Here is a 20556-nt window from a genome sequence, read left to right as displayed (position 1 = left end):
CACAAGGAATGGACATTAGACCAGTGGAAATCTGTGCTTTGGTCTGAGGAGTCCAAATTTGAGATCTTTGGATCCAACCACCGTGTCTTTGTATAAAAGGTGAACGGATGGACTCTACATGCCTGGTTCCCACCGTGAAGCATGGAGGAAGAGGTGTGATGGTGTGGGGGGTGCTTTGCTGGTGACATTGTTGGGGATTTATTCAAAATTGAAGGCATACAGAACCAGCATGGATACCACAGCATCTTGCAGCGGCATGCTATTCCATCCGGTTTGCGTTTAGTTGGACCATCATTTATTTTTCAACAGGACAATGACCCCAAACACACCTCCAGGCTGTGTAAGGGCTATTTGACTAAGAAGGAGAGAGATGGGGTGCTACGCCAAATGACCTGGCCTCCACAGTCACCAGACCTGAACCCAATCGAGATGGTTTGGGGTGAGCTGGACCGCAGAGTGAAGGCAAAAGGGCCAACAAGTGCTAAGCATCTCTGGGAACTCCTTCAAGACTGTTGGAAAATCATTTCCGGTGACTACCTCTTGAAGCTAAAATCAAGAGAATGCCAAAAGTGTGCAAAGCAGTAATTAAAGCACAAAGCAAAAGGTGGCTACTTTGAAGAACCTAGAATATAAGACATATTTTCAATTGTTTCACACCTTTTTAAGTATTTCATTCCACATGTTTTAATTCATAGTTTTGATGCCTTCAATATGAATCTACAATTTTCAGTGTCCTGAAAATTAGGAAAAGTTTGAATGAGAAGGTGTGTCCAAACGTTTGGTCTGTACGGTGTGTATTATATAATGTATGTATGTATGTATGTATGTATGTATGTATGTATGTATGTATGTATGTTATATATATATTATATATATATATATATATATATATATCACATATACACACACAGCTCTGGCGAAAATTTACAGGTATGAAAAGAAAAAAAAAAAAAAAAAAAAAAAACATTGCTTCCTTCTGCTCAGGCAATGTTCCCCAACTCTGAGGACTGTTTTTTCCAGCAGGACAATGCACCACGCCACACAACTAGGTCAATCAATGTGTGGATGAAGAACCACCACATCAAAACCCTGTCATGGTCACCCCAATCTCCAGACCTGAACCCCATTGAACACCTCTGGAATGTAATCAGGATGAAGATGGATAGTCACAAGCCAACATACAAAGAAAAACTGCTTACATTTTTGCACCAGGAGTGGCATAAGCTCACCCCAAAAGCAGTTTTAAAGACTGGTGGAAAGCATGCCAAGACGCGTGAAAGCTGGGATTAAAACTCATGTTTAGTCCACATAATATTGATTTCTGACCGTTATTTGTTATTTCTAAAATGATTATGAACTTGTTTTCTTTGCATTATGTGAGGTATGAAAGCACTGTTCATTGTTTTGTTTATTTTGACCATTTCTCATTTTCAGAAAATAAATACAAAAATTTATTGCTTGGAAATTTGGAGACGTCAGTAATTTATAGAATATCGGAACAATTTACATTTTACTCAAACACACACCTATAAAAGAGAAAAATCAGAACATTTTGCAGGAGCTGTATATATTATATATATATATATATATATATATATATATATATATATATACACACATACATATACATATATATACATACATACACATGCATACACACACACAATTATATTATATATTTATATTCTACAGTAGTAACTGTAATAGATCCCTTAAAAACAGTTGCCATACTTATGTTTTTGGGTTCTTTGGGTTTCTTTTTACGCTGCCACTGAAAAATATATGGTCATCATCGAAACGTACCAATACAATCGTGCTGCTATGTGAGATAAGCAATGCTGAATATTCGGCTGCCCTTTATCTCCCTTTTGTAGACCGGCTGCACAGTCCATCTAGTTTATGGGGTAAAAAAAAAAAAAAAAAAAAAAAGAAAATCTCGGTCTTTCAATATGGGAAATAAGTGACAGCAAGAAATCTCAGGCACCACTTATCTTTCAGGAAAACAAAAAGGTGTAAAAGTAATAACATACCCCTCGGTCCATCTTTGTGTAGCCCGTTGAGCCTCTGACAGTTCCCATATCCTGCGCCATATTTGTAATACGGTGAGAAATGTCAATATGCTCTAGGGATATTTAGTCAGGGCGGTTTTTATGATGGCTGAAACAAAGAAATGTGCAAGATGGATAGTGAACGCTCAGAAACATAGCCACAAAGATAACACACAAAAAGTGAAATAAGGGACTGTCCCTCCGCCATCACACCGCTTGACTAGGAGGGTCAGATACATTTTTGGCCAAAAACGCAGCTCTTCTGTAGGATGTGTGCACAAGTTGCGTTTTTTGGGTGCAGTTTTCTCACAAAGCTTGAAGGGTTTCCTGATGCCAGCAAAGTGAATGAAATCTCCTGAAGAAGGTTTCTTTTTTACTTGCAGATTTGTAGATTTAAATCACCAGGATACAGAAGAAAAAAAGACTGCATCCCAGGGAAGGGGGGGGGGTTCAATTTTTCTTTAATCCACCAAGTCAAGCAACGTTTCACCCTACAATTGGGCAAAGCAGTGCTGAGCAGGGAAGATGAAAGTATTATAGTGCGCCTGCGCAGTACCTCAATGCCGGCTAGTGTGGATGACCTAGGACGTGTCCTGCACCAAGGCTTCAGAGGGAAGACAAAGATGGCCGAAAGAGGAGGCGCCGATACCGGAGAACGAAGACACACATCCGACTGGTCTGCACCGCACCGCCCCTCAGGTGAGTATTATAAGGCTGTGTGCACACGTTGCGTTTTTTACCGCGGAAACGCTGTGTTTAGAACCGCAGCGTTTCAGTGGCAAATTGCATGCGTTCAGCTTTCCCAGCAAAGTGTATGAGAAAGCCGAAAAATCAGTGCACACGCTGCGTTTCTAAACGCAGCGTTTTGGATGCCAAAAATCGGTGCGGAAAGAAAAGCAGCATGTCACTTCTTTTGTGCGTTGTGGCTGCGTTCTCTCCCCCATTGAATCAATGATGTGGGGTCAGAACGCAGCTACAACGCAGTGAGCTGCTTTTTTGTTGTGGTCTGCGGGCTTTGTCGGCATACAGAACGCAGGCACTTTACCTGGAAGTGAGGTCAAGAGGTTTCCTGTTGACCTCACTTCCTGGCAAAGTCCTGGAAAGCCCCCGGTGTCGCCAAAGTGCCCGCCCCCACCCCCGACCCCCCCCCCCCTCCCATCCAACATGGCCGCGCGCACAGTAGCGCACCGGCCGCCCTGCTCCTATGATTTCTGTCGCATGTGCCTTGAGACATGCGACAGAAAAATGCCCCCCAGGCCCTGCCAGGTCACCCCCTATTCCCCCGGTATTCCCCCTTACCTGTCCGGTCGCAGCGCTGATCCCCCACGGCCCCCTCCTCCTTCACAGTGCACGCTGGCCGGTCACATGAGCAGAGCAGCTGACAGCCAGCACTGTGTTCAGAGAGCTGTGCTGGCTGCTCGCACTCTGCAGCTGTGACCTGGGGAGAGTGGGTGCAGATTTTTGGCACCCACTCTCCTCAAATGGAGGGTCTGCCCTCCTAGAAAATGGGGGATACGTTCCCTGAACGTGCCCCCATATTCTAGAAGGTCCAGAGGCGACGTGGGACGTCCAAATGGATTTCTGCGGACCCATTTTTTTCAAATGTTTTGATTAAATTGGAGAACAAGGGAATGATTTGGGGAGTGTTTTTTCTAATAAAAAATTTTTTGTCATTTTTTTTGCTTTTGTTTACTGTCAATTAGTTATGTCTGGTATCTGATAGACGCCGTGACATCACTAATTGCTGGGCTTGATGCCAGGTGACATTACACATCTGGTATCAACCCCATTTATTACCCCATTTGCCAACGCACCAGGGCGCGGGATGAGTTGGGGCGAAGTGCCAGGATTGGCGCATCTAATGGATGCGCCACTTCTGGGGCGGCTGCGGCCTGCTATTTTTAGGCTGGGAAGAGTCCAATAACCATGGCTCTTCCCACCCCGAGAATACCAGACCCCAGCTGTCAGCTTCACCTTGGCTGGTGATCTAATTTGAGGGGACCCCACGTTATTTTTTTTTTTTAATTCTTTATTTATAAATAAAAAAAAAAAAAGCCTGGGGAGCCCTCCAAATTGATCACCAGCCAAGATGAAGCTGCCAGCTGTGGTTTGCAGGCTACAGCTGTCTGCTTTACCCTGACTGGCTATCAAAAATAGGGGGGACCCCACGCCATTTTTTTCATTGTTTTTGTTTTTTTTTGGATAAATACTAAGCTAGGCACCCTTTAGTGCCACATGAAAGGTACTAAAGGTGCCAGCTTAGAATATGCAGGCGGGGGTGGGACGTTATATATATTTGACATCCATTCATCCATTGACGCTTTTTAGGCTGTGTGCCCACAATCAGGGTTTGCAGCGTTATGGGCGCTGAGTGTTTTCCCTGCGTCCATAACGCTGCGTTGTGCAGTAGAAGCACAGTGGAAGGATTTTTGGAGATCCCATGCCCACTGTGCTTCTTTTCTCCGCAGCATAAACTGACCGGTGGCGTGGCTTCCCGAGCCTCAGCATGTCAATTTATGCTGCGGAGACGAGAGTGTTCTCTGCAGGTAGGAATAGAGCTAAAGTCCACAGCAGCCTGAACCCAAATCGTGGGCATGGGCAGCTGCAGGAAGGCTGACACTGTGTACTAGACGCCGTGTCGCTGGATCATGGCCACATAGCCTTAGGCCCCTTTCACACGTCAGTGATTCTGGTACGTTTGTGCTTTTTTTTTTAAACGTACCAGAATCACTGACATACGCAGACCCATTATAATGAATGGGTCTGCTCACACATCAGTGATTTTTCACTGCACGTGTCTCCGTGCAGCGTACCCGCGTGTGCGTGATTGCCGCACGGAGACATGTCCATTTTTTTTCTGGCATCACTGATGTTCCACGGACCACGCAGTGGTGTGGTCCGTGAAACACGTGCCAGAAAAAAACGTGCTTTTAAAATAAAAATCATTTTAACTCACCCGGCGTCCAGCGATGTCCTCTGCAGCCCGTTCTCCCTGCTGCTTCTGAGCCGGCTCATTATTGTCACGCATATTCATGATGCGCGACACAGCCGACCCGGAAGCAGCTGCTGCGGGGGTCAACACCAGCCGGATGCTGCACCGCGGGAGCGATCAGCACCATGGAGAGCGGGAGCGGGCGCAGGTGAGATGATTACTGAGTGCAATCACGGGCCACGGAGAACGAAGCCCGGATTGCACTTAGACAACCCACGTGTGCCGTAATTCACGTCACACGGAGGGACATGTGCGTGATTTACACGCCAGTGAAAACGTCAGTGTTTTTCACTGACGTGTGAAACGGGCCTAAAAGTGAGAATATTGTTGCTACAGCAACATTTTGGGGGAAGTAGCTGTGGATTCAAAATGCTTAATATGCTCCTGAATAAAATCCTTGAGGGGTGCAGATTCCAAAATGGGGTCACTTGTGGGGGTTTTCTGACGTATAGGTACCCAAGGGGCCCTGCTAATGTGACATGGTGCGCGAAGTTTATTTCAACTTTTCCAAAATTCAAATGGTGCTCCTTCCATTCCAAGCCCTCCCATTTATCCAAACAGAATGTGGAGAAGGAAATGACATCACAGGTTTTTTTTTTTTCCAAAGGTCTGTGTTCAACCAACTTTATTAACACTGACAAGTCTTAAAAAACCGCACCTAAAAAAAACGCATGAAAAACGCATGCGTTTTCGATGCGTTTTCTCAAAAAGCATTGTTTACAATTCTCCCCTCTGCCAGAGGGTGCGTTTTTTTCCGCGCTGAAAAAAAAGCAACGTGTGCACATAGCCTAAAGAGATTTTTACATTCTACACAGCTGCCTGAGCTCTTATATACAGCATGTTAGAATGCTGTATATAAGAGCCCACTTGTGGTGGTGGCCGCAGCTTCTAGGCCCCAAATCTGGTGGCAGGTTCCCGTTAATGACATTAGCTGAATGTTTGGGGCCTGATGGTACTGGATGATGGATAAGTATCCACCTGCATTTCTCAGCATTGAGGACACCATTAATCCTGACCAAGTCACCAACTCCATTTGCTGTAATGCAGCCCTGATCTTTCAGGGTACCTCCATTGTGCTTCGCTGTTCCTGCAGACATTTATTATTGTGCCGCTCTCCAGCCCTACAGGAACAAACTTCCTTCTGTTTCACGTTTTGAATTATTAGTCTAGAGCCCCTGCCACCATTTTTTGTGTAGAAGGTATGACTTTTGGCCACAGTTCTTCCATGAAGATCACTTCTGGCCACACGCCTCTGAACAGTAGATGGGTATGGCTAGGATAAACTGGTTGCTGCCAGTTCTGAGCTGATACACCGTTGGGTATCTTCTGATTTAGAAAGGAAGCACGATGTGTCTCATCTGCTCCATTTAGGCTGCTTTCACACCTCCGGTTTTAGCAGAGCCGGCCAATCCGGCTCTAAAACCTACGCAACGGATGCGGCGACAAAACCGCATCCTTCGCATAACTTTTTTACATGTGGCCCTCCGGTTTTTGCCGCTTGCGGCAAGCTACTGAGCATGCGCAGTGGAAAAAAACGCATGCGGCAGCCGGATGCGGTTTTTTGCCGCAGGACGCCGCATCCGGCGTCCATAGGCATGCATTGCAAATCGGACAAAAAAAAAAACGTGTCAGGCAACATTGCATCCAGCCGCCGCATCGGCTAAATCTACCGCATGCGGCGAAAACCGGACCAAACGCAAGCCCATGCGGCACAATACGGCACTAATGTAAGTCTATGCAAAAAACGCAATCGGCGGCAAAAAAAAACAAACGGTTGCGTTTTTTTCTGCAAAGTGTCGGATTGTGTCGCACAAGAAAAAACGGATGTGTGAAAGCAGCCTACGTTTCCTTGGCCAATCAACTCCTCAAAGTTGAGTATTTCTTCCTCAATGCTGAGAAATACAGGCCTATTCTTATACACCTACTGTATCCTCACCCATCCCCTGTAGACTGTGAGCCCCCGTGGGCAGGGTCCTCTATCCTCCTGTACCTGTCTGTGCCTTGTATGGTTTATGATTATTGTACTTGTCCCTATTCTGTATACCCTTTTCACATGTAAGGCGCCATACTGCTGCTAATAATAAATAATAATAATAATAATAATAATAAATAATCATACGATAACATCATGAAGGCGTTTGGATCCAAATCTGTTTTTTTTTACAAGAGTACAAATCGAAGACCCCAAACATCCTGCCGAATCCATTAAAGGGAATCTGTCACCACTTTGACCTTTTTAAACTGTTAATATGGACATATAGGTTCTAGAATGCTGAAAAGATACATACCTTTGTGCCTCATACCAGATGCCTTGTTGAGGAAAAATCATCTTTTATCCCTGCATATAAATGAGCTCTTCCAGGCTATGGGGCGGATGCTGCCTGAAAGATAACTCCGCCTCCAGGACTTATTTTAAATAAAAGGGGCGTTACCAGTGTAACACAAGTAACTGACACAGAAAAGAGGGAATGAAACTTAACTTCTTGCAAACACATTTTTGCAGCTCCATGAACTCTGCTTCATTGCAACACCGCCTGCCTGTAAGCTGGAGGCTGAAGCTGAGAGGAACCTGCAGATGTGTCCGTTATAATCACACACAGCCCTGCAGCAAGATCAGAGAGCGGCCATCACACATCACACTGGTAACACCCCTATTTAAAATAGTCTCTGGAGTTATCTTCCAGGCAGCATCCACCCCATAGCCTGGAAGAGCTCATTTACATAATGTGTTAAAAGATGATTTTTCCACAACAAGGCATCTGATATGAGACATACAAGGTAAGACTATTGTTAGCAGTCTATAACCTGTACGGTCAAAGTGGTGACAGATTCCCTTTCAAACCTATCTTCAGCATAAAGTCCTGGAAGTGATTTATTTGGCCCCACAGAGTCCGGGTGTCATAATCGAGTCTGGCATTACACAAATAGATAGAAGGATCTGCACAGGCCTCACACACAGAAGATCAGTGGTTAGATCTCCCAGATGTTTGGAACAACCTCACTATCAAATTCTTTCAAAAACTGCATGCAAGTGACAAGAAGGATTGATACTGTTTTGAAAGCAAAGGACAGTCACAAAATATTGATTTGATTCAGATTTCTCTATTGTTCATTCACTTTGCATTTTTTTTAAGTGATAAAAATAAACCATCACTTCTATTTTTGAAAGCATTCTTACTTTGCAGCATTTTTCCCACGCATACCTAAAACGTTTGCTTAATACTAGAAATCTGCAGGGGACTGATATCTCATGTTTACTTCAGCAGAAAATCCACATTGTCTAAAACAAAGTCAAATTGTAGCAGATTTAATTGCAAAAATGCTGCAGATTTAAAAGGGCACCTGTCACCAGATTTGTCCCCTATAAGCTGCAGCCACCACCAGTGGGGTCTTATGTATACACTATTCCAGAATACTGTATATAAGAGCGAAGGTCGCTGTGTAGAACATAATAGAAACACCTTTATTACACTCACCTAGGGGGCGGTCCGGTCCGATGTCCGGTCCAGGTGTTGCTGTTCTCCAGTCCGGCGCCTCCTCTCTGCGGTGATCACCGTCCTCCTCCTACCCAGCCCAGTATGGATGACGTGTCCTACTCAGGGCAGATCAAAGTATTGTAGTGCGCATGCGTTCTTTAGCCTATCCTAGCATCTGTGAATTACAATACTTTGATCTGCTCTGAGAAGGACAAATCAAAGTGCGCCTGCGCAGTACCGCAATGCCGGCCTGTAGGACACATCATCCACACTGGACTGGGAAGAAGGAGGATGGGGATCGCCGCAGAGAGGAGATGCCGGACCGGAGAACAGAAACACTCATTGGACCGAACCGCCCCCTATGTGATGGTTACAGGTTATAGTCGCCAAATCTGATGACAGGTTCCCTTTAATACTTTGCAAAGGGATCAGGATGTGGTAGTGGATTTTTTGAGCTGCGTGTGGATGATATTGGGTAGCATCGATCCCACGTTTTGGTGGTGTAATATACTGTATACTTTTCCCATGCAATTGTGGGGTGGAAAAAAAACACAATGCATATTTGCTAGATGTGAATCCGCTCTATGCTTAGGAGTCCAGTGGGCGGGACCAGGGATGGGATTCAGCCACTTCTGTCCGGTACGGGTGATCCGGTTGTTAAAATAGCAGCCGGTTCCCCGAACCGGCAAGAAACAGCTCTGGCGATCCGGTTCCCTGTATTCACTTGTGTTAGTGTCTTTAAGACACTAGCACAAATGAATCCCTGTACCTCCGTACACGCCGCACTTCCAGGATCAGTGAAGCCTGTCTGATCCCGGACCTGACGCGCTGACGCTGCAGAGGTCACGGCAGTCTGAGGAGGTAGCTCCTCCTACTGCCGTCTGTCAGTGTCAGTGTGCAGAGTGCCGTGGAGGAGGACGGAAGACAGAGGAGAGGCCGCCGGTGTTTGGAGCAGGTAAGCGCTCAGTGAGCCGAAGATGCAGGGAGAGGGGCCGCATAAAGATGGGAGCTATATGGGGAGAGGAGGCCACATAAAGATGGGAGCTATATGGGGGGGGAGGAGCCGCATAAAGATGGGAGCTATATGGGGAGGGGAGGCCACATAAAGATGAGAGCTATATGGGGAGGGGAGGCCGCAAAAAGATGAGAGCTATATGGGGAGGGGAGGCCGCATAAAGATGGGAGCTATATGGGGAGGGGAGGCCGCATAAAGATGGGAGCTATATGGGGAGGGGAGGCCGCATAAAGATGGGAGCTATATGGGGAGGGGAGGCCGCATAAAGATGGGAGCTATATGGGGAGGGGAGGCCGCATAAAAGATGGGAGCTATATGGGGAGAGGAAGCCGCATAAAAGATGGGAGCTATATGGGGAGAGGAAGCCGCATAAAAGATGGGAGCTATATGGGGAGAGGAGCCGCATAAAGATGGGAGCTATATGGGGAGAGGAGCCGCATAAAGATGGGAGCTATATGGGGAGAGGAGCCGCATAAAAGATGGGAGCTGTATGGGGGGAGGATCCGCATAAAAGATGGGAACTATATGGGGGGAGGATCCGCATAAAAGATGGGAACTATATGGGGAGAGGAGGCTGCATAAAGATGGGAACTATATGGGGAGGGGAGGCCGCATAGATGCGAGCTATATGGGGAGAGGAGGCCGCATAGATGCGAGCTATATGGGGAGAGGAGGCCGCATAGATGCGAGCTATATGGGGAGAGGAGGCCGCATAGATGCGAGCTATATGGGGAGAGGAGGCCGCATAGATGCGAGCTATATGGGCAGGGGAGGCCGCATAGATGCGAGCTATATGGGGAGAGGAGGCCGCATAGATGCGAGCTATATGGGGAGAGGAGGCCGCATAGATGCGAGCTATATGGGGAGAGGAGGCCGCATAGATGCGAGCTATATGGGGAGAGGAGGCTGCATAGATGCGAGCTATATGGGGAGAGGAGGCCGCATAGATACCAGCTATATGGGAAAAGGAGCACATGGGATAAGATCTGCTGGGAAAAGAAGCCATGATGGGATCTGCAGGGGAAAGAGGCCATAATGGGATGGGATCTGTAGGGGGAAAGGAGCCACATGGGATGGGATCTGTAGGGGGATTGAGTCCATAATGGGATGGGATCTGTAGGGGGATTGAGGCCATAATGGGATGGGATCTGTAGGGGGATTGAGGCCATAATGGGATGGGATCTGTAGGGGGATTGAGGCCATAATGGGATGGGATCTGTAGGGGGATTGAGGCCATAATGGGATGGGATCTGTAGGGGGAAAGGAGCCATAATGGGATGGGATCTGTAGGGGGAAAGGAGCCACATGGGATGGGATCTGTATGGGGAAGGTCATCCGTTCTAATTTTAGCAGGGCTACTTTAGTAATAATTTTTAAAAATTGTAGAAAAACCGTTTAATATAATAAGAGTGACAGTCACTGGAACAACTGGTGTTGGACAGGAGAGTGAAGGTAGAGGAGGGGAAGAAGGGGAAAGAGATCTTACTTTAAATTACTTGTATTTTTTGGTTGAGGAAAGTGCGTGTAAGTGGGTGTGGCTAACAAAATGGGTGTGGTTACTGAATGGGTGTGGGTTTTCAACTAGGCGGGGTTTACAGAGAACCCGTTAAAAATTTGAATCCCACCCCTGGGCGGGACTACTCACAGGTTGATCAGTATCTCTGTATGCACAGTTGTACAGGGAAGGCTGTCAATGCCTGACAGCAGGAAATGTTATCAGTAATTGACAACCTCCATTGTATAGCTGGGCTTACATAGATAGCTGTCAGAGAGTAGCCCCGCCCACTGGACTCCTAAGCATAGAAAGAGCAAGAATTGAAAGGAATGAATTCTATACCATTCTGCTCAGTTCTTCCTCCCCTATAACATGCTGTCCACAGACCGGAGGACATGGACAAAGTACCAGGTTCCCTTTAAAGGAGATCAGAGTTCATTAAATTAAAAATGCATCATGAGGCAAAAAAGTCTATTATAGCTTATGGAGAAAAGAATAGTATGCCTAGCCCGAGGCCCTACTTATGCCGAGCTAATACCCTACACTGGCGACACTAGCTGTCATTTACAAGCCTTCTCATGAAAAATTGAAAGAGCAATTATGTGGCATGGCCAGCCATGAAGAATTGGTTTAGCAGCGGATTATAGGAGGCGCAGGTGAACTAAGCAAGACACTGTAGATGCACCCGACAAGTCTAAGGACGGGTTCATTTATTTCTTTTTCCACTGGAGAGGATCAGTGCAGCGTCCCTTTATAGTCTCCTCTCAGTGACACGTCCCCACTTACACTATAAAAAAAGATGTCACAGCTTTACAATGTCATGACGAGTCATAACGGGATGTAGTCATTAGTCATTTCCTATTTATGCTCCCTGCAGATCGCACACCGTTACTGACCTTCTCCACTACTTCTCCATACCCTACAGACACCCGAGCACAGTCCGCACACTCGGCCTCCTGATCTCGGCCACTTAAGCCGGGTGATTTGGTAGAGGCTGTAATTCTGGAATAATCTCCAGGCGTACTAATTTGATTGTAATAAAATCTCAGCTAATCTGTTTACGCAACTGTAATTAAAGAAAAGAGGATATACGAGGATTCAGCGCCAGAGACGAGCCAACAGGCTCCGAAATAACTGATGACGTGTCACTCAGACACTATGAAAGTGAAGCGACACCTGAAGTGTCACTTTAAATATTAAATGAGGCAATTACATCCACAACACAGGAGAATCTGATGCTGCCTGCAACTACACAGACATCCCGAGATATTCAGGGAATCGGTCAGCAGGATACCTCATATGAAAGTAGTGTATGGCTGTACAAGAAAAAGAAGACACCTTTTATGTAGATTTGATGTATTAGCCAAGGAAAAACTAGCGTAGAAGCTGGAAGTGTCCCAGGGGTGTGTCCCAGCTCATGGGCAGCAACGCAGGCAATGCCCCCCCCCCCCCCAACACCTCCAGGCCACGGGCAGCGACACATCCCCCCCAGACACCTCCAGGCCACGGGCAGCGACACATCCCCCCAGACACCTCCAGGCCACGGGCAGCGACACATCCCCCCCAGACACCTCCAGGCCACGGGCAGCGACACATCCCCCCCAGACACCTCCAGGCCACGGGCAGCGACACATCCCCCCCAGACACCTCCAGGCCACGGGCAGCGACACATCCCCCCCAGACACCTCCAGGCCACGGGCAGCGACACATCCCCCCCAGACACCTCCAGGCCACGGGCAGCGACACATCCCCCCCAGACACCTCCAGGCCACGGGCAGCGACACATCCCCCCCAGACACCTCCAGGCCACGGGCAGCGACACATCCCCCCCAGACACCTCCAGGCCACGGGCAGCGACACATCCCCCCCAGACACCTCCAGTCCACAAGCAGCGACACATCCCCCCCAGACACCTCCAGGCCACGGGCAGCGACACATCCCCCCCAGACACCTCCAGGCCACGGGCAGCGACACATCCCCCCCAGACACCTCCAGGCCACGGGCAGCGACACATCCCCCCCCCCAGACGCCTCCAGGCCACAGGCAGCAACACATCTCTCCCAGACCACAGGCAGCGACACATTCTCCCCGAACACCTCCAGGCCACGGCCAGTGACACATCTTCCCCGAACACCTCCAGCCAGCGGGCAGCGACACATCCCCCCACCCGGACACTTCCAGCCCACAGGCAGCGACACGTCTTCCCCTGGACACGCAGCGACACTTACCCCCCCACCCCAGACACTTCTTCCAACCCATGGGCAAGAGACACGCCCCCGGATACTTCCAGTCCACAGGCTGCAACAACCCCGCGAGACACACAGCAATATGCCCCCCAGGACACTTTCAGCCCACAGACGCAAATATTCCCCCTTCCTCGGATATTTCCAGCCCACGAGCAGCGACACTTCCCCCCCGGACACTTCCAGCCCACGGGCAGCGACACATCTGCCCCGGACACTTCCAGCCTGCGGACAGCAACATGCCCCCCCCCCCCCCCCCGACATTTCCAGCCCACGGGCAGCGAAATGTCCCCTCACCAGACATGCAGCAACACCCCCTCAGATACTTACAGCCAGCCCAAGGGCAGCAACATGCCCCCTGCCAGACTCTTCAGCCCACGAGTAAGCGACACACCCCCTTGACACTTCCAGCCCACGGGCAGTGACACACAACCTGCCCCCCCACCCGGACACGCAGCGACACTCTCCCCCCCACGACACATGACAGTTCCAGCCCACGGGAAGCAACACACCCCCCAGACACTTCCAGCCCACAGGCAGCGACATGTTCCCCCCTAGACACGCAGCGACACCCCTCCCTCCCTCAGACACCTCCAGCCCACGGGCTGTGACACGCTTCTCCCCCGGACACTTCCAGCCCACGGGCTGTGACACGCTTCTCCCCCGGACACTTCCAGCCCACGGGCTGTGACACGCTTCTACCCCGGACACTTCCAGCCCACGGGCTGTGACACGCTTCTCCCCCGGACACTTCCAGCCCACGGGCTGTGACACGCTTCTCCCCCGGACACTTCCAGCCCACGGGCTGTGACACGCTTCTCCCCCGGACACTTCCAGCCCACGGGCTGTGACACGCTTCTCCCCCGGACACTTCCAGCCCACGGGCTGTGACCCGCTTCTCCCCCGGACACTTCCAGCCCACGGGCTGTGACCCGCTTCTCCCCCGGACACTTCCAGCCCACGGGCTGTGACCCGCTTCTCCCCCGGACACTTCCAGCCCACGGGCTGTGACACGCTTCTCCCCCGGACACTTCCAGCCCACGGGCTGTGACCCGCTTCTCCCCCGGACACTTCCAGCCCACGGGCTGTGACACGCTTCTCCCCCGGACACTTCCAGCCCACGGGCTGTGACACGCTTCTCCCCCGGACACTTCCAGCCCACGGGCTGAGACACACTCCTTGGACACTTCCTTCATTGGTTCTAGATTTCTCATGAATGGAACATTGAATTTCTGCAACACATCACTTTTATGCGTATAGCTCATATACAGCTGGACCACTACTTCCATATGTAGAAACATAGGTTCCCTTTAAAGGGTTTATCATGATTGAACAACTCCTTCTGATATTGCAGGGAATATACAGGCAAGACTGTTAACATGTGTGACGTGTCAGTGTATAGTCCGACTTCACCAACAGCGCAAAGACCTGTTCAGCATGTCCTATTGTGATCCTTAAAATTGTATCAGAATAGAACATGCTCAGAATTTTCACAGATCTCATTATACAGGATTGCTATATCGGCTTAGATCAGACACCCACTGTTATGTGGATTGTATTGCAGGGGCAAAGAGAATACACCAACTGCTGGCCGAGGAATCCCCTTAGCCCCATTTGCTGTGGTCACTTAAGGTGGCCATACACAATAGACCGCTGTGGTTCTTTCAGTGGACAGCTCTCTCCCCGACTGCCCCATACCCAGGATCTTGTGCTAGCATTGTCTATTAGAGGGCCACACTCTTCTGGTGCCAGCATATCATTTTGCTGAACAAGAGGATCGCCCATTGAAATGCAACAGGGCAGATCCTTCTCTCCTGCAACATCATCGTCAAGGGAGAGTCAGGAGGAACCCACACACATTAGATGGTCAGCCGACTTTTTGCATGTGGCCACCTAAAGTCAAAAGAGGACATGACCGATTCAGGCAATTAGCAGCACAAAGCCCATTTATGCAACAAGGTATCTTCTAGGAATAGAGCAAATTGTAGCAACTACAAAAAATAATAAATCCTAAGTTTTCCCATGACAGGATGGCCCGATTCACACTGGGATCCTTTCAGGTGATTCTCAGATCGAACCATAAAATATCAACACGGCCGTGCCCGACATCCGGGGAACCCGGCCGTGCCCGACATTAGAGATACACAGCGGTGCTGGAGGCGGCCGTTTTCTGCCACTATAAATGTAGTGGTTGTATGGTTCTGTGGTATGCTCATGCCTGCCATACACATCACATATCCATCAGAAACACTCGCTTGGCCATCTCTCCCACTGCCCCTATATGTATGCTCGGTTGATCAGGTGTTTTCAATAGGGAGAGGGGAGTAATCTGCTGCCAGAAACCTTTTCTACCATGGAAATAAAAGAATAAGGCAGGGAAACCCAACATGCCTGATGCTTTTCTCCCCTGACTCCTGGTGAGAATCAGAAGACCCCGAAATATACCCAATAGTCATCTATGGAGCTAATATGGAATGTGTACTCGCACCTTCAGAAGAGAAGAAAACCTGCAGGGAAAGAACTAAGAAACCATTAGCGGAAACAAATCTGTTTTTATGGCAGCCGACAGGTAGCTAACACACATGGACCAAATGTGAAGAGCTACAGGTTATCCTCAAAACAGCCTCCAGGTACCAGATTACCCAATATTATGGAGTTGCTATTTGGCACTTCTCCCAACAACAGGACAGCAGTGGCAGCGGCCATTCAGCTGTGACGGGCATTTTGGCGGGCACTACCTACCCTGCACTGGCTCGTACACTTCAGGAGGCCAGAAGGAATGTGGTATTACAAGATCCGGCCAAATACACAAGAAGAATGAATGTCACCCGCATACACAGGAAAATATCCGGTGCCACAAGCAGAATATGACGCAGAACAGGACGGACCACCGCTAAACTGTACTACAAATGCAACCTGGACGCCTTCCAAGTAACATGCCAATACCTGTGCCGACCACTTCACCCCCCGCACAGAGGAGCATGGCTTCCAGCACAGGTAACGCTGCCAACACCGCCCCACTACAAACACACCTCACTAAAGAATTATTTACTTATGCAACTGGGAAATTTCATCAGAAGCCTCCGAGGCACATGGATTTCACTCAGGAAATAAAGTTTATAACAACTGGATTCCGAGCAGTTCCAGTCACGCGGAGTGTGGTGAACCGAGGGCCACAACCTCGTGCTGTGGTTGTGATATGGCTGATGGTATCAGATCCAACACTGAAGCACAGAGCTTTCTTTTGTAGCTGAGGTGACCCAGCTTGCACCCCCCCCAGCGCACAGCCCCCGCGCCCTCCCCCGGCGCACAGCCCCCGCGCCCTCCCCCGGCGGACAGCCCCCGCGCCCTCCCCCGGCGGACAGCCCCCGCGCCCTCCCCCGGCGGACAGCCCCCGCGCCCTCCCCCGGCGGACAGCCCCCGCGCCCTCCCCCGGCGCAAAGTGTAAATGGCGACCCCGTCCAACCCTGCTAGTCAGGGGGTGTATATTCTCAGTTGCTCATCTGTGATGAGTCCCATTAAAGTGAAGGCATGCGGTGTGCGCAATGCTGCCCTATGTGCAGAAAAATGCACTGACCCCTTATGCTCCATATATTGTACATTCAGTATAATAAATATATATATTACACACATACACAAAGCCAACAGACACATGGACCTAATCGGATTAGGTTTTCTCTTTTCACTTAAATAAAAAAACAAATACAGGAAGCTACTTTTTATCCAATATGTAAATCCACAATATTCTTTTTCCATGTTGTACCAATGATCAGCACCTGCTGACTGTTTCCATAAATTTAGATCTGCTCCTTCTGTAGTAACATATCACTGATGATCAGCACTTGCTGACTGTTTCCATAGATGTGCTCCGTCTGTAGTAACACCTATCACAGTTTTATGAATGCAGTCATTAGTTGCTAGGAGCATCCTGTACCTGTAAGTGATGTGCATTGTCCTGTACCTGATCGTACTAAACTTTATGGTCCTGTACCAGCTAGTGCTGGGCATGGACATGGGCCTGTTCCTGATGGTCCTGTACCTGGTGGTGCTGTGCATGCTCCTGTACCTGATGGTGCTGTGCATGCTCCTGTACCTGATGGTGCTGTGCATGCTCCTGTACCTGATGGTGCTGTGCATGGTACTCTACTGGATGTTGCTGTGCATGCTCCTGTACCTGATGGTGCTGTGCATGCTCCTGTACCTGATGGTGCTGTGCATGCTCCTGTACCTGATGGTGCTGTGCATGCTCCTGTACCTCTGTACCTGGTGGTGCTGTGCATGCTCCTGTACCTCTGTACCTGATGGTGCTGTGCATGGTCCTGTACCTCTGTACCTGATGGTGCTGTGCATGGTACTCTACTGGATGTTGCTGTGCATGCTCCTGTACCTGATGGTGCTGTGCATGCTCCTGTACCTGGTGGTGCTGTGCATGCTCCTGTACCTGGTGGTGCTGTGCATGCTCCTGTACCTGGTGGTGCTGTGCATGCTCCTGTATCTCTGTACCTGATGGTGCTGTGCATGGTCCTGTACCTCTGTACCTGATGGTGCTGTGCATGGTCCTGTACCTCTGTACCTGATGGTGCTGTGCATGGTCCTGTACCTGATGGTGCTGTGCATGGTCCTGTACCTGATGGTGCTGTGCATGGTCCTGTACCTGATGGTGCTGTGCATGGTCCTGTACCTGATGGTGCTGTGCATGGTCCTGTACCTGATGGTGCTGTGCATGGTCCTGTACCTGATGGTGCTGTGCATGGTCCTGTACCTGATGGTGCTGTGCATGGTCCTGTACCTGATGGTGCTGTGCATGGTCCTGTACCTGATGGTGCTGTGCATGGTCCTGTACCTGATGGTGCTGTGCATGGTACTCTACTGGATGTTGCTGTGCATGGTCCTGTACCTGATGTTGCTGTGCATGGTCCTGTAATTGATGTTGCTGTGCATGGTCCTGTAATTGATGTTGCTGTGCATGGTCCTGTAATTGATGTTGCTGTGCATGGTCCTGTAATTGATGTTGCTGTGCATGCTCCTGTACCTGATGGTGCTGTGCATGCTCCTGTACCTGATGGTGCTGTGCATGCTCCTGTACCTGATGGTGCTGTGCATGCTCCTGTACCTGATGGTGCTGTGCATGCTCCTGTACCTGATGGTGCTGTGCATGCTCCTGTACCTGATGGTGCTGTGCATGCTCCTGTACCTGATGGTGCTGTGCATGCTCCTGTACCTGATGGTGCTGTGCATGGTACTCTACTGGATGTTGCTGTGCATGCTCCTGTACCTGATGGTGCTGTGCATGCTCCTGTACCTGATGGTGCTGTGCATGCTCCTGTACCTGATGGTGCTGTGCATGCTCCTGTACCTGATGGTGCTGTGCATGCTCCTGTACCTGATGGTGCTGTGCACGCTCCTGTACCTGATGGTGCTGTGCACGCTCCTGTACCTGATGGTGCTGTGCACGGTCCTGTACCTGATGGTGCTGTGCATGCTCCTGTACCTGATGTTGCTGTGCATGCTCCTGTACCTGATGTTGCTGTGCATGGTCCTGTACCTGATGGTGCTGTGCATGCTCCTGTACCTGATGTTGCTGTGCATGGTCCTGTACCTGATGGTGCTGTGCATGCTCCTGTACCTGATGGTGCTGTGCATGGTCCTGTACCTGATGGTGCTGTGCATGGTCCTGTACCTGATGGTGCTGTGCATGCTCCTGTACCTGATGGTGCTGTGCATGCTCCTGTACCTGATGGTGCTGTGCATGCTCCTGTACCTGATGGTGCTGTGCACGGTCCTGTACCTGATGGTGCTGTGCATGCTCCTGTACCTGATGTTGCTGTGCATGCTCCTGTACCTGATGGTGCTGTGCATGCTCCTGTACCTGATGGTGCTGTGCATGCTCCTGTACCTGATGGTGCTGTGCACGGTCCTGTACCTGATGTTGCTGTGCATGGTCCTGTACCTGATGTTGCTGTGCATGGTCCTGTACCTGATGGTGCTGTGCATGCTCCTGTACCTGATGGTGCTGTGCACGGTCCTGTACCTGATGTTGCTGTGCATGGTCCTGTACCTGATGGTGCTGTGCATGCTCCTGTAACTGATGGTGCTGTGCACGGTCCTGTACCTGATGTTGCTGTGCACGGTCCTGTACCTGATGGTGCTGTGCATGCTCCTGTAACTGATGGTGCTGTGCATGCTCCTGCCTCATACACGCGGGGCTGTGCCCGGTGTCAGGAGCACGGTGCCCGCCCCCAGCTCCCGGTTGTAGTGGAGCTGTCACCTCTGCCCATGACATGCAGCGCCCAGTGCCATCCTGCACCGCTGTCCCCCCGGCCCTGCTCCTCCCAGTGCTCTCCCAGCTCGGGGGTCCCACACATCCCGACCGCCCCTGCAGCTCCATCACTGCTCTCACCTCCCGGGGGCTCCATGCCGCCTACTCTCCTGCTCCTTCTTTCCGTGATCCCGGCGCAGCGGCACGTCCGCACCGGGGCGGGACCGTACGTCACTTCCGGAACCTCCTCCCCCTCCCTGCACCGGCGGTATTCATGGCAACTGCGCCACCACCGTGACGGAACGCTGGGATTGTCGTGACGTCATGGTGTGGCAGGGAAAGCCCGGATGGAGGACACAACCTCACCGGTGCTCACGGCTGAGAGATAACAGCTGCCAATAGCAACCCATCTCTGCTTTCATTCTGTGATCTGCAGCAGAGGCATGATTGGTTGCCATGGGTAACACCGTCATTTTCTGCACCACAGGCCGGGGGATTTCAAGGCAGTTCATTATAAAATTCATCAAAATTTTACTGACATATTGTAAAATCACAACAATTAATAAAAATGACACCCAATATGAAAGAGCGAAACAGGACACGTCCGAGGAGAGAAAACAGGACACATGTCCGAGGGGCGAACATAGGACACATGTCCGGGGAGCGATAACAGGACACATGTCCGAAGGGGGATAACAGGACACACGTCCGAGGGGCGAACATAGGACACATGTCCGGGGAGCGATAACAGGACACATGTCCGAAGGGGGATAACAGGACACATGTCCGAGGGGCGAACATAGGACACATGTCCGGGGAGCGATAACAGGACACATGTCCGAAGGGGGATAACAGGACACACGTCCGAGGAGAGAAAACAGGACACATGTCCGAGGGGCAATAACAGGACACATGTCCGGGGAGCGATAACAGGACACATGTCCGAAGGGGGATAACAGGACACACGTCCGAGGAGAGAAAACAGGACACATGTCCGAGGGGCAATAACAGGACACATGTCCGGGGAG

The 20556-nt window shown here is 50.0% G+C and overlaps 1 protein-coding gene across 1 annotated transcript in view; it reads right to left on the bottom strand.

The window, feature by feature from the left end:
• The window catches only part of DAGLA (diacylglycerol lipase alpha), a 76605-nt gene extending 56794 nt beyond the window's left edge, over positions 1–19811 (bottom strand). Inside the window, exon 1 of the mRNA XM_075325196.1 lies at positions 19670–19811. The gene's annotated coding sequence lies outside the window, so the exon portion shown is untranslated. The remainder of the gene's footprint in view (positions 1–19669) is intronic.
• Between the last annotated feature and the right edge of the window lie 745 nt (positions 19812–20556).

The sequence above is a fragment of the Anomaloglossus baeobatrachus genome, chromosome 10 (assembly GCF_048569485.1).
Source record: "Anomaloglossus baeobatrachus isolate aAnoBae1 chromosome 10, aAnoBae1.hap1, whole genome shotgun sequence".
Lineage (NCBI taxonomy): Eukaryota > Metazoa > Chordata > Amphibia > Anura > Aromobatidae > Anomaloglossus > Anomaloglossus baeobatrachus.
This window is presented reverse-complemented; position numbering and strand designations above follow the sequence as displayed.